Source organism: Periophthalmus magnuspinnatus, chromosome 20 (assembly GCF_009829125.3).
Source record: "Periophthalmus magnuspinnatus isolate fPerMag1 chromosome 20, fPerMag1.2.pri, whole genome shotgun sequence".
NCBI classification, from domain to species: Eukaryota; Metazoa; Chordata; class Actinopteri; order Gobiiformes; family Gobiidae; genus Periophthalmus; species Periophthalmus magnuspinnatus.
Window position 1 is genome coordinate 14,736,612 of NC_047145.1, and position 12,748 is coordinate 14,749,359.

Sequence of the window (12,748 nt, forward strand, 5' to 3'; positions counted from 1 at the left end):
TATTCTGTACATTTTGACAATAACATGCAAATTAGTGCACGCTCGAAGGCAGGCGTTTTGCTGTGCTGAGAAGCTGTAATAAACATGTTGATAATTTATGACCCTTATTCATATTGCAAAGGACAATCATCTTTTGCATATCTTTGTTAATGGTGCACTATGTAACTTTTTGTAGGGGCTTCGCTACTTCTTGCATGTCTTTTGCTTACCTTGAATGTTCCACACTTGGGCATTAAACCCATATAGTTTGCATTTAACTACTACGTGTTTTATTGCTCAGAAATACAGGTCTTACCTGTAACTTCTTGGAATTACAATGTGTACACAGTTTGTTTGTTTTTTTTCTAAAGTTATGAAATCAAATTTGTCTCAGTACAGTTAAATTGTAAAAGCAGCTTCTAGGACCAAAATAAAATTGCTGTTGTGCTGTTAGCATGCTAGTTGTTGTTAGCATTACAGTGAAAACTCTCAAAACTCTCTGGTCTCTGAAAGTTGAGAATAGTGTTTATAAACTCATAATATTTAGGATCCTAGGATTGTATTAGAAAAGTGAAGAATAAGTTGGCTACAATTTAAAATATTTTAGTTTTTCATGTTTTAATACAATAAAAATCAGGTATAGTGCCTTTTCAAAAAGTTAAAGTTCAATTAAAAAACAAAAAAACATTTAGTAATTGCCAATATGTATTAGCAGCTGGTGCTCATTGGCGCTGCTCCTTGGGTTGTTTATGAATACATATGTTGATCCATTCTGCGGACAGCGCCTGTGTTTAAGTGCTGTGTGTGTTCTGCACCCCAGCCAAGTGTGAAATTGAAATTCTCCCCTGCAGAGGTGGCATGATTGACAGAGAGGAAAGGACACAGCAGAGGGATGGGAAATCTCATCTGTTACTCAAGTTGTTACCACTTTCTCACCGCGGACTCCAAAACAGTTTATTTCCAGACACTTTCATCTCTCCTGATAGCATTACATTATACTACACTTGTCGACATGTTTACATTGGAGAGTTCACCTCATATGACACTGAGATTATAACACATTTTCTGCATCATTACATCTTGCATCTCACAGGAACTTAACACTCGTAAAATTATAGTAGGTGAAATAAGCAGTGAAAGTACAGAGCAAGATATAATTCAGAATTATAAGTAACTACAAGCATAATTTTCTGCCAAGAAGTTGACCCTATCTGACAAGATTCTTTCCAGACTTAGGCTAGATGGGTTACTCAAACGAGGGCTCATTTATTTATGGGATAATGCTTTAATCATTGCACTACAACCCTTTGGTATATTCCGAAATTGCCGAAATATGTTTTTTGTTCATTGAACAGATATGTGAAATGTGGACAGAGAGTGGGGAGACATTCAGTAAATTGCCAGAGTCAGGATGCTCTCTCACAATGCAAAGCACAGAGCGTAAAGAATGTGTTCTGCAGCCACCATTTCTTCTTTAAAAATGTGTTTGTTTCCTACAGTTTGTGGCGTTATTTTAAAAATTCATATAAAACAAAAAAAATGACCCCCAGTTTCTGAAGTTTGTTGCTGATAAACAACATATGAGTTGTAATATGTAACTTGTGCATAACAACTTTTGGACACAATATTAAGTTGTTGTTCCAGTTGAATATGAAAAACACATAACAGAAAATCCTTGGCGTTACATATAAATGTAGTTTGGCTGTGGGTCCTGCTCTTGTCCCTATCCTGTCATGTAAAATATTCCCAGGAGGCTGGATGCCCTCCCTCTGACTTGTTTTGTTTTACTTGTGCCAGCCTGACGTCTCGCCTGGTGTGTTCTGGACAGACCACCATCTGCCCAGGGCCTCACACTGCTCAACACACCACTATTGGATGCTCAACAATATTTTGTTCTTTATCAAAGCTGTGTAGATGTTACTGTTACATAAGCTTGTTAATATAAACTGAAATCCTGCGTCAACGAGGATGCTCTTAAGGGAAGCACTTCATCTGAGTGAGTCATTGCCCTGAGAAAGCCTGGCTTCACTCCACACGGAAACACCTCCAGGAATTAACACACACTTTTAAAGAAATGCAAATAGGCTTAAAATGAATTTCCACCCTTTCTCTCGTCTGTCTTTCCTGATGGCAAAGAATTCTCCACACATCTCCTCCTGCTTCTGTGCTATTTCTGAATCCAACATGCTGTTGTTTGATTCAGAATGACTAAGAATGCATGTAAAACTAGCAAAACCAGATCGACATTTCTTTGTGTGAGACTTGGAGACAACTTTATTAAATTAGTCAAGAAGGCATAAACGTGTACACACTGCAATGTACTAGTTTTGGTAATTCCATGAAGATAATATGGTGCTTTACACTAGGATTGCCCAAAGTATAAATAAATATATATATAATATATATATATATATATATATCAAAACTGAAACTAGTATTGAAATTATGCCCATTACATTTACAGTGCAGTGTTTGTAAGCTTTTTTGAAATAAACTTTTAAATGATCTTGCCAAAACTAACCAGCACCAATTACTCACCACATTCATACATAACCAAAACTGATGAAGTGTCTTGCCCGTGGACCATATGCACAGGTGAATACAACAGTTAAAGCAGTTTCCAAGATGAAATGACTGTTGCGGTGTTACCATGCTAGTTGTTCTTAGCATTACATAAACAACTACTACAAGGGTTCAGTAAACTCACATCCATGTATTTCTTGCTAAAGTGAGCAATTCTATGTTCAGGTTAAGCATTGTGAGATAGAGCCACACTGTTCTACCCTCTATCGTTGACTGTATTTTATTATTGTGTTTGTGCTTGTTATTGTTGCTTGCCACTTCTCTGCCTGTCACCAGTGATTGCACCAAAGGGAGCCAGCGTCACAGCAGGACCACATGGCGCTTGGACCCGTCATGAAGCTGTCCTAGAAAAGTTACTTATCCACCACATTTTCTGTTTTCTGATTTGTTTTTAGGTGGAGAAATGTGCGCACATGACAGACCAGCTCTGTGGAATTAGGCCCAGGAGGAAAACCATGTCCAAGATGAGACAATAAAAAGGTAAGATACTTAGATTGTTGACAATATTTTCAACTTCCTGACACAACATGTATGACAAATGTTCAACATGACAAAAGTTATATTTTTAAATTCATTTTACCAGGGAAATCTACTCTTGCGTATTCAATGTGCAAATTACTGCTCTTAGAACACATGATTTCAAGAGAAAAGCCACAAAATAAAAAAAGTTAACTTTCAAAATGTGAGAAACCACAATGAGTTTGTAATCACAACTTTCAGAGGTCAGAGCCGTGTTTTGACATCATGGTAATGCTAACAACAACTAGCATGCTGATTATCAGATAATAAAATGCTTTATAATTAGATGCAGACAGCACGCAGCAGATTTAGTTTGATCTCAAGAGCTGCTTCTACAATGTATGTGTACAGTAGCAAGACGAGTTTCTGCTTAAATATATGGAAAGAAATCAGGTACAGGTCATTTAAATAAAGCTGTACAGTCGCTAATGGTCTCTAATAAGACTTACATTGCATTTATTTAGTAAATGGGTTGCTTGCAGTTCATAATTTACCATTTTGGAAGGCTAATGTGAATGAATTGGTCTTTTAGTTCAAATTTGATAGAACACTAATCTTACTGTGGTAGAATTTCTTTTTGCGGTAAAATCATTGCCCACCAGAGATGCTGCCAGCTGCCAAAAAAGACCACAAAAGATAAGAGCAATCATGAGTTGTCCCAAAAATCCTTTGAAAAACAAATTCATCTCCCCTCAGCTATGCCTAAATTCAGCTCTAACCTTGAGCCCTCTGTCTTGGTTCATTGTATCCGGGGAATAAAAAACACTTCTTGTAATACTGCATTAACTTTACTCCAGGAGCAGTGCATCATTTTGTTTTCTTGTAGTAGAGTAATATTGGTTTTGTCTACATGCCATATATTGTAAAAAAAACAAAAACAAAACATTTGTTATATCTGTGTCTGTGCTGTCTGTAATTACAAAGCCTTTTTGTAAGTTATGGTGAGAGAAATTTCCATAATTACAAGCTTCACTTTGGTTCGCCACCGTGGAGATGTTATAGTTGTCTGAAATGCTCCACAGTATGGCATTAAAGATTTTTTTTTTGCTCATAAATCCCTTGAAAAACATGCGTCCTTACTGTGAGTTGAGTCGCCTCTCCTGAGATCTGACCTGTAACTTGTCCTTGTGCTAGTGCATACTGTGGTACATCCTAGTCAAAGCTATAATATCTCCATGGAGACAAACAGGTGACTGTCCCTCTTCCCGAAATGTTACAAAGTGTAGCTATAATGCATGTGAAGAACCGTTCCCTTAGAAAGTTAAGATTGAATTGGGGCCATGGCGAACAGTTTAACTTTGTCTGCTCTCTTTCTCACGGTTAAAAAAAACAGGAGAAATCGCGTAAAGAAGCTGGTGCCATTCCTACCTGTCAATTTCCACGGCACAGTCACGGTTCACCTGCGACCTTTAGATGGCACCTCCTGTGCGTCAGCGACAACTATGTGCTGTACTTTTATGGGATGCATTCGTCAGGCGGGTGACAGGTGGGCGGGCAGTGGCAGAGTGGTGAGTAGAGAACACGGAGAGATGCGAGGAGGTAAAAAGGGGCTGAGGAGGTGGACAGATGAGGACGTGTGACAAAACAGGGTCTCACTCGTGGATCAGAGTGTACTTTGTGTTGTAAAAAGTGACGCAGCAGATGGAGCAGGAGACAACAGGTTCAGAAGTGGGTGTATGTTTAACTATAGCTCTATGACGTCTGCCTCTGTAGTATAAAGGACATTTTTGTATAATCTGTGTTTGAATGAGCGGTAGGGTCATGGTGACTATCAGATGAGCAGTGGTCTGTACTGAAATATCTTCTAAGTTAAGACACATTTTAGACAAATACTGTTCACATCAATTGCATTTATTAATAACTTAAAGGTGCAACATTTTTGGTGGTGAGTCCATTACCTTTGTGTCTCAATGGACTAGAGAATAGACTATAATTCCAGGTTTAAATAAATGTGTGTAAGCAGAGTAATACCGCATGCATTAAATTTGTATCACTACCCCTAAACTCTTGTTCTTAAATCTTGCCAGAGCGTTTAGTGTCGTGTCATTACCACATGTGGTTAATATATAATCAGGCCTGGGATCCCTTTTGTGGCTCGCCGCTTGTATATGGGCCAACTCCGTGCCCAGAGCTCCAGACCAGTGCCAAGAATTGGGATTTACAAAGCTGAGCTCCTAAAACATATCATTGCACCGGCTTGGGTCACCCACTTCAACGACTGTGTTTGGGAAAGAGTACTGTGGTTTATGGACTCACTCTGAGCTAGTGGAAGGATTTACCAAGAAGCAAGATAAACAGGTTGATACCATAGATTCCCTGCTGCGGCACGGAACATTTTAAATTCATGGAAATAGATGTTATCCACTGAAAACAACATTTGGGTGCTCCAACATAAATGATTGTGTGAAATGTGTTTGTGGAGATTAGGTTGGGAACGTGAGTCTAATTAGAGACAATCAGATGAAGTAGGTTTTGGCCAGCAGGAAGGGTGCCACAGCTGAAACTGGCAATCACAATTTAGCACAATGGATACCCTAAAGACCCAAACAAATGGGCAAAATACAGCAATTTTTTTTTGGATGAAATATACTTGAAAATGTGCTTCTGGTTTAGCTTGTATAATTTTGTAGTCTTGGCTAGCAATGAAAATTCCAATTTCAGCCATAAAAGTAGATTTTTTTTTAACGAATTACATTAAGTCTGTAATGGCTGTGGCTCAAGGGTAATCACAGTTCTGGTCAGTACATTTTGCCATTGTGTCCTTAACTAGTCTTAATGCTTTTGTAATGTTATTTAAGACACCAGTGCATTTGCGACTGATGTTATGATTTGGGCTGAAGGTAAAATGAGAAGTCTTTTTTAACACATTTTGCACTAGAGTCGATGAGACCCCGTAATTACAGCTGGTCATTAATACCCCAGTGATGAATGTGCATAAATGACTCCCGAGTCTTAAAGTGCTTTTATCATCTCTATGCTAATGAGCTATTATTGGTGCACACTGACAATGCGGCTTATCTTTAAGTGTGTCCATCCATTTTGTGCCCAGGAACACTTGCGATCAATTATTTCGCATGTGTTGTCTAATCTCTTCACAGAAAGTAGATTGCTTGACTTAAAACCCACATCTCATTTAGTTAAACACTGCATGCCATATAGACTCTCATAGTGTTGGTAAACAGAACACCTGCATTCTAGAGGCTGCTGCTATTCCATACTTTGTCTCCAGTGTATTTTCAATGGGGGAGTTAAGGGCCGTTTTGGCGACTGTCGACCAAACTTGAGTAACATCAAAGCCTCATTAAAAGAGTAATGTAGAAGTGTTACGCTTGCTGTACTGGCATAGCGTTTGGCAGTGGAATTAGCATAAAAGCTAACAACCACATAATTTACATGTTTTAAATGTAATGTTATTCTAGACAAATTGAACGAAAAAGATATCGGGAAACTTCAGAAAGCTGGACTCTAGGTAGTACTGACTCTGACGAACATATAGACAACAACTGTTTGTCTGGTTCGTACAACAAGAGGACTATGATCCAATGTACATCCCCTGCACCCGCCCTGTAGGATTAGAGAAATATAACATAAAACAAACCTACGTATAAACAAAAGCTCTTTAAAAAAACTCAAAATATTGTGTGTATACATAGCATCACCAGAAGACACTTTGTTCTGAGTACCTGGCGCTTCATAAAGTTGTAGCTAATTGAAGTTGTTCAGTGAGTAGCACATTTCATGGTTCATTGAGTTGTTTATTAAGACACTGAACAGAACACCACCTCACACTGTTAAACCTTGTGTCTGATTCAAACGCTCCACTGTGCATGTACTGATACATATTTAACACAGTCTACAGTGGTCGCAACAGGGATTAGAAAATGCTCATTTGCCTGAAATTACATTCAAAATATAGATGTTAGAGGAGGCGATAGCACACTAACCACAAGGTAAGTAGGTAAATGGTTCAATCCTAGCTATCGGGTTACTATCCAAGGACGCAAAGACAGCATGCAAGTAGTAGACGGACAACTTTCTGAATATATGCTTTTTTTCCAAAATTCAAATAATGATCTTTTTTTTTTTTTTTTTTTTTTTTTTTTTACATATACAGTATATATTTAGTGTGTAACTTGTGCAATAGTGTTGTTGACAGACAGTAGCTGAGCCAGGGTTGACAGTAGACATAATTGAGTCCTTTCTGATGACATAAGCCTGGCTGATTCCATTTCCTTGGTAACGTTGAAGCACAGTCCTTCCCTGTCGCCTGCCTGTGATGTGGAGTTAGCTGGGAGCTAGCTGTTAGCTTTTACCTGCTGTGACACCTGCTCTGTGGGCTGCAGCATGTTGTGGCCCTGGTCCCCACTCTTCCTCCTGAGTTGGACCAGTGCCTCAAGCAAAGTGTGTGAGCAGGTACTTATCACATTGTGGGGATTAAAATCTGTAGACACACTCACTTCATGGGGACCTGCCTCCAACACCAACAGGATTTAAGGTTGGGTTAAAATATGTTAAGGTTATGGGTTTAGGTTAAGGTTAAGCAAGTAGGGTTAGGATAGGTCTTGAGGAAATGAATATAAGTCAATATGATGTCCCCAAAAGTATGGAAATCCAGCATGTGTTTGTGATTACTATGTCATATGGGGATCTCTACAGACACTTAATTATAAGCGACCAGTTTTTGCTTGTATGCCCTAAAGCAAGTTCACATTGATGTAACCGACTACACGTAAAGGAACATGATTATTATTGAGAGCCAAAAATACATTTATTCATCGTTTGTCTCTATCGTCCATCCCTAGTTTGGGAGACAACCTCAGTACATTTTGCTTATCAGCTGTTGAAAGCAAATTGATGTCTATGTATGTATCCCCACTACACACATGAACGGAGCATATGCGTATGTATGTGTATTCCTGTGTGTGTTGTAGTTGATATAAAGTGAATGCAGCAGCACTTATGTGAGGAGACAGCGGGTCAGACCCCCTCTCGTCCTGCGCAGTCGGTTGGAGCTCATAGATTTGTCAACCATCTGCTGATGTGTCCGCGCTGTGACAGGACTCCCGCCGTGACAGGGAGGGACAAATCTGCCTCTGTTTTTTTTTAACCCAAATTTCTCCTGCCGCCTGCACGCTTATGACCTTCGACCCAAGAAGTTAAGCAGATAGGCTGGCATTAGAGATTGAGTCTATGTAATCTCATCAAAAGGCTTCAGTTGGTCATCCGCCATCTATGGGTTTTCCAAAAATACACTCATTTGGACAGATTTAAAAACATGAAAGCAGTCATACCCCGATTTAATATTTAAAGGTGCACTATCTAACTTTTAGATACCTGCTTGTCTCCATAGAGATGCCTGGTTTGGAATGTTCCACAGTATGATTGTATTACAAGTGGTTTTACTGCTAAAAAAATAACCTACCTCTCCACAGGTCTGACCTGTGACTTGGCCTGGTGTCTCCATGGAGATAAGTTTGATGATATACTGTAGAACAAGGGGGGACCGTCCATCAGAAAAGTTGCACAGTACATCATCATTTTTTTTCAGATAAGGCTCAAACTGATTGATTTATTATTATTTATAGTTTTTTATTAGTACTAAATTTGATTATGCTGATTTATTCAGATTACAAAATTAGTACCATTGACAACAACTACTACACTCTAACAACGCCTAATACTACCTTATACTAATGCCTCAACATAAGCACATATTACAGTAACATAAATGCATAATATATAAGCGTGTGGGGTTGGGGTCAGCTTTCTTGTTGGACACATCATTAACTGTGGATGAGTCCCATGAAATCACCTGACTCCTGCAGCCTGTGGCCCTCAGTGACACTAACCTGCCCTGACAGAGGCATGTGACAGTGTGTGTGGACTGTATAATTACATCTCCATAATATTGTACCAGTGCAAGTATATAGTACCTCAATAATGTGAACACTTTATGTACGGGGAATATCATTTGGTTATGCTAGGAGTTGTGCCATTACAAATTCATGAGTAGGAATTTGATTGAAGGGGTGCCAGTCTTTTTATATGAAACAGCTAGAATACATAGGAAGAAGGATATAGGGTGAGAGTATTGGTATGTGAATGAATGGTCTGTACATACTTCCTCTATTCCATTTTGAGGTTCTCACAGCTAATCTCTTCTTGAATCCTGGAATATATGCTGTATTCATTTGAATGATTTGGCATTTGGTACTGTACGATCAATTTCATATGAGTACTACAGCTACTTTTTCAGCTATAAACTAACATAAGGTAAATTTGTTCTTTGCTTTTGACTCATACTTCAATGCCACTTAGTACTCAGACACCCACCTCCAGATTTACTACAACCCTCTTTCCCACCTCAGAGTCGTCTTATTACATACAAGTAACATATTGCCTTCCTTCTACTCTTGTAAAATGTTTAAATATAAAGTCAGAATGCATGAAAGGCAGCATTTGTTGTTTATATGTGGGTCACACTACCACGAATATAAGAAGCCGTGAGGAACATGCAACAGGATGACACCAGGCAGTCTCTCTGGGCTGTGATGTAGTTATCACTGTCACCATATTACTCTACTCTACATAGTCTCGGATCATTCGCCCCAGATTTCACAGTTCTTAGAGGAGTGCAAGTAAACAGGAAGCTTATTATTCAGTGCATCCTCGTATCCAAACGCCACCGGTGCTCTTACCTGGTGCATTATGAGGGAGAGACTACAGCCGTGCCCCATTTTCAAACGAACCCTGATAAAATGCATATTAAGCAACCGTGTATTTTTATACACTGTGACACAATGAATAAATTTGCCATTGAATCAGAGCATTGGAGTGTGTGAAAAATGACTCACTAGTACTAAATCGGGAATGAATACACCATAATATTGTGTATAGGCATGTCGTCATTCAAAAATCAAATCTTGTTTGCTATACCATGAAATTCAGAGTTATATTTTGTTTATTCTTTAGCTGCCCTGGGATAGTAATCTGTGTTCACTGCCTGATCCACTACCACCAACCACTTACTTGCACTTCACACTATAGCTATCTTTTACTTAGAATAAAATATATAAAAGCGAATGTTAGATGGTTACCAAAACTCCCTGTGGGGCTTAACATATAGTATCTAACCTTATGAGAAATGTAGGTAACACTTTATAATACGTACACTACAATTAGCCTGGAAGCTACCATCTGTAAGTGTATTTAATTTTTTTATTTCTACCAGTAGTACCTCCTCACCTTGCCTTTGTTCAAGTTCACCTGTCTGATCTGTCTTCTGTCAGAGTGAATTAAGTCTAGTAGCTATTTAATTAATACCATAACCCTAATTCCTAATCTTAACCCCCTAAATAATTTATTATCAAGTCTTTGTTCATGTTTTATTAAGGTTATAATTAAGGTGTAGTTATTAGAACGTGGTATCAAAATGTATACTGTCATCAGAACCTTAAAAAAAGACGGTGAGTGAAGTGTATTGCCCAAGGATACAACAGCAACATGCACTGCACATGGTTAAAGCTGGTTGTAGCATTTTCAGCTCAGTGTTTTCTTTTGGTTTGTAGAAAATACTACTAGCAACACCAGTGAAGTGATTGGACAGGTTTGGCCCAGCTCCTGTGTTATTAGTCCATTGCCTGCAGCTATAATATAAAGATATAAGGCAGGAGAAACAGGAAGTCCCGTCTGCTACCCAACTGCACTGGTACATGTGAGTTCTCATTAGGCGAGCCGAAAACACATTGTTTTTTCCCCCAGAAAATCCATTTGTTTCCATAGTGACGTCTCCCTCTTCCAATTTTCTTGCCTTTTTATGGATACTTTTATTGAAGATTATAAAAAGAGCGAGAGGGACAGGGAACTGGGTAATTTTTACACTTGACAACACTTTGAATCATATTTTATTCATGACATGTTTAAGAAACGTATACTGCTTGTATTAGGAGCCCCATTTTAACACAAGGAGGTTGTTCAAGTGCAGAACAGAACACAATACAATGTAATACACCCTAAGCCATGGCTGGACTTTAATTGCATTGTAAATCCGGTTGTGAAGCTTCATATCTTTAAAACTTAGTGCAAAGTATTTCAACAGAAACGGCCTCAAAGCAGAAGAATAAATGGGTGTAGTGTAGTCTGAAATAATTGGGCGTAGACGTCAAAGTAAACAAAATGATTTGTTGATGCTGATTCTCACTAATAGTATTCCTTATTTCTTTGTTTATTTTTATTGTAATAGACTGAGTGTTTGAAGTTAAAGCTGGGTTACCTGACTTTCAAAACAAACCTAATCAAATATCTTAACTTATTTGTGGAAAATCATTTATCAACTTTGGGCATGTGAACAGCTTATAGAAGAGTCTTCAGATTTGCAATAGATTTTTATTTTTTTTATTTTTTTTACAATTAGACACAGACATATGCAGAACATATTAACTCATTTCCAAGATTAAAGTAAAGCTAACCCAGCTGTGAAAGTTTTTTGACAAGGAAAATTATGCAAAGAATGGCAAACTAATGTGGCAAGGACAAAAATGAAAGAGGAAATGAAAATGACTAGAATAGTTATTTTAAAAGGCATTGTACTTCGTCTTCCAAATACAAGAGTTACTCTAAAATCCACTAATTGACACATGCCACCAGATGTTTTTGATGATCACATTTCACTTATAGACACCCACCAAAAACCACATTCGATTATCCAAAAAATACAAAAGAAAAAAACTATCTGAAAGCCTGCACTATAAAATAAAAATAGGGAGACTACTACTACTGTGACATTGAACAGGTCTTGACAATACACTTCCTATGCATGACCCGTTCCTTTTCTTTCTCTTCTTCTGAATAAAAACAAATTAATTTTCCATTCCTCTCCATGAGTACATTCAAATGCAGTCTCGGCGGTACAATAAAAGCCCAGAGGAGAGAGGCTGACCTTTGCAGTGCAGTGAAAGGCGCACGTCCGATCTGTCAGTTCATCTGGAGCATGGGGATCAAAGACAACCTCAAAGCCTGCTTTTTCAACACGCTCACAGCACAAGTGCACCCACTTTGTTATAACTCTATTTTATGGTGGTTCTCCATGTTGTTAACTGCGTTATGAACTTCATGTATTGTCTTGATGAATGGAATATAATTACATACTATGCAAAAGTAGATGGAGAACTTTAGTAGATGGAATAAGACAATAAATAGTTTAAATTATAAAATATTTAAATATTTAAAAGAAAAGCTTTACACAAGGTGCATTATGTAAGTCATCCGGTGGGGAGTCTGCCACTTGTGTCCACATTATCACTTGCATGGAATCTTCCACGGTATAGGACATATCTATCTTGCATTTATTCAAATATACGTGTTTTTATTGCAGAATAAAACCCTCGGAAAAAATATGCATTTTTCTACTGTGCGCAGGGTGCCTCTGTCGTGTTACCTACTTGTCTCCATTGTTGCAGATAGGTGTAAAGCCATACTGTGGAACAATCCAGGCAAAGCAAAAGATCTTCATGGAACCAAGCAGGTGGAAAGGTTATGCTTTATACGTATAAAACTGATACTGTTACCAATACAAATACTACTTGCTAACTAAAATCACACTATACTCTTATATTCTTTTTGATTATTTAGTTAAGGTACCAGAAGTATCAATAAAATACTGTTGTTA

General features: G+C 38.1%; 1 protein-coding gene across 3 annotated transcripts in view; it reads left to right on the forward strand.

Moving 5' to 3' along the window:
* dlgap1b (discs, large (Drosophila) homolog-associated protein 1b) overlaps positions 1-12,748 on the forward strand; it is a 105,924-nt gene that overhangs the window by 34,486 nt on the left and 58,690 nt on the right. For all 3 annotated transcript variants that reach the window (XM_033985687.2, XM_055229931.1, XM_055229932.1), the window contains exon 2: positions 2,958-3,042. The gene's annotated coding sequence lies outside the window, so the exon portion shown is untranslated. The remainder of the gene's footprint in view (positions 1-2,957; positions 3,043-12,748) is intronic.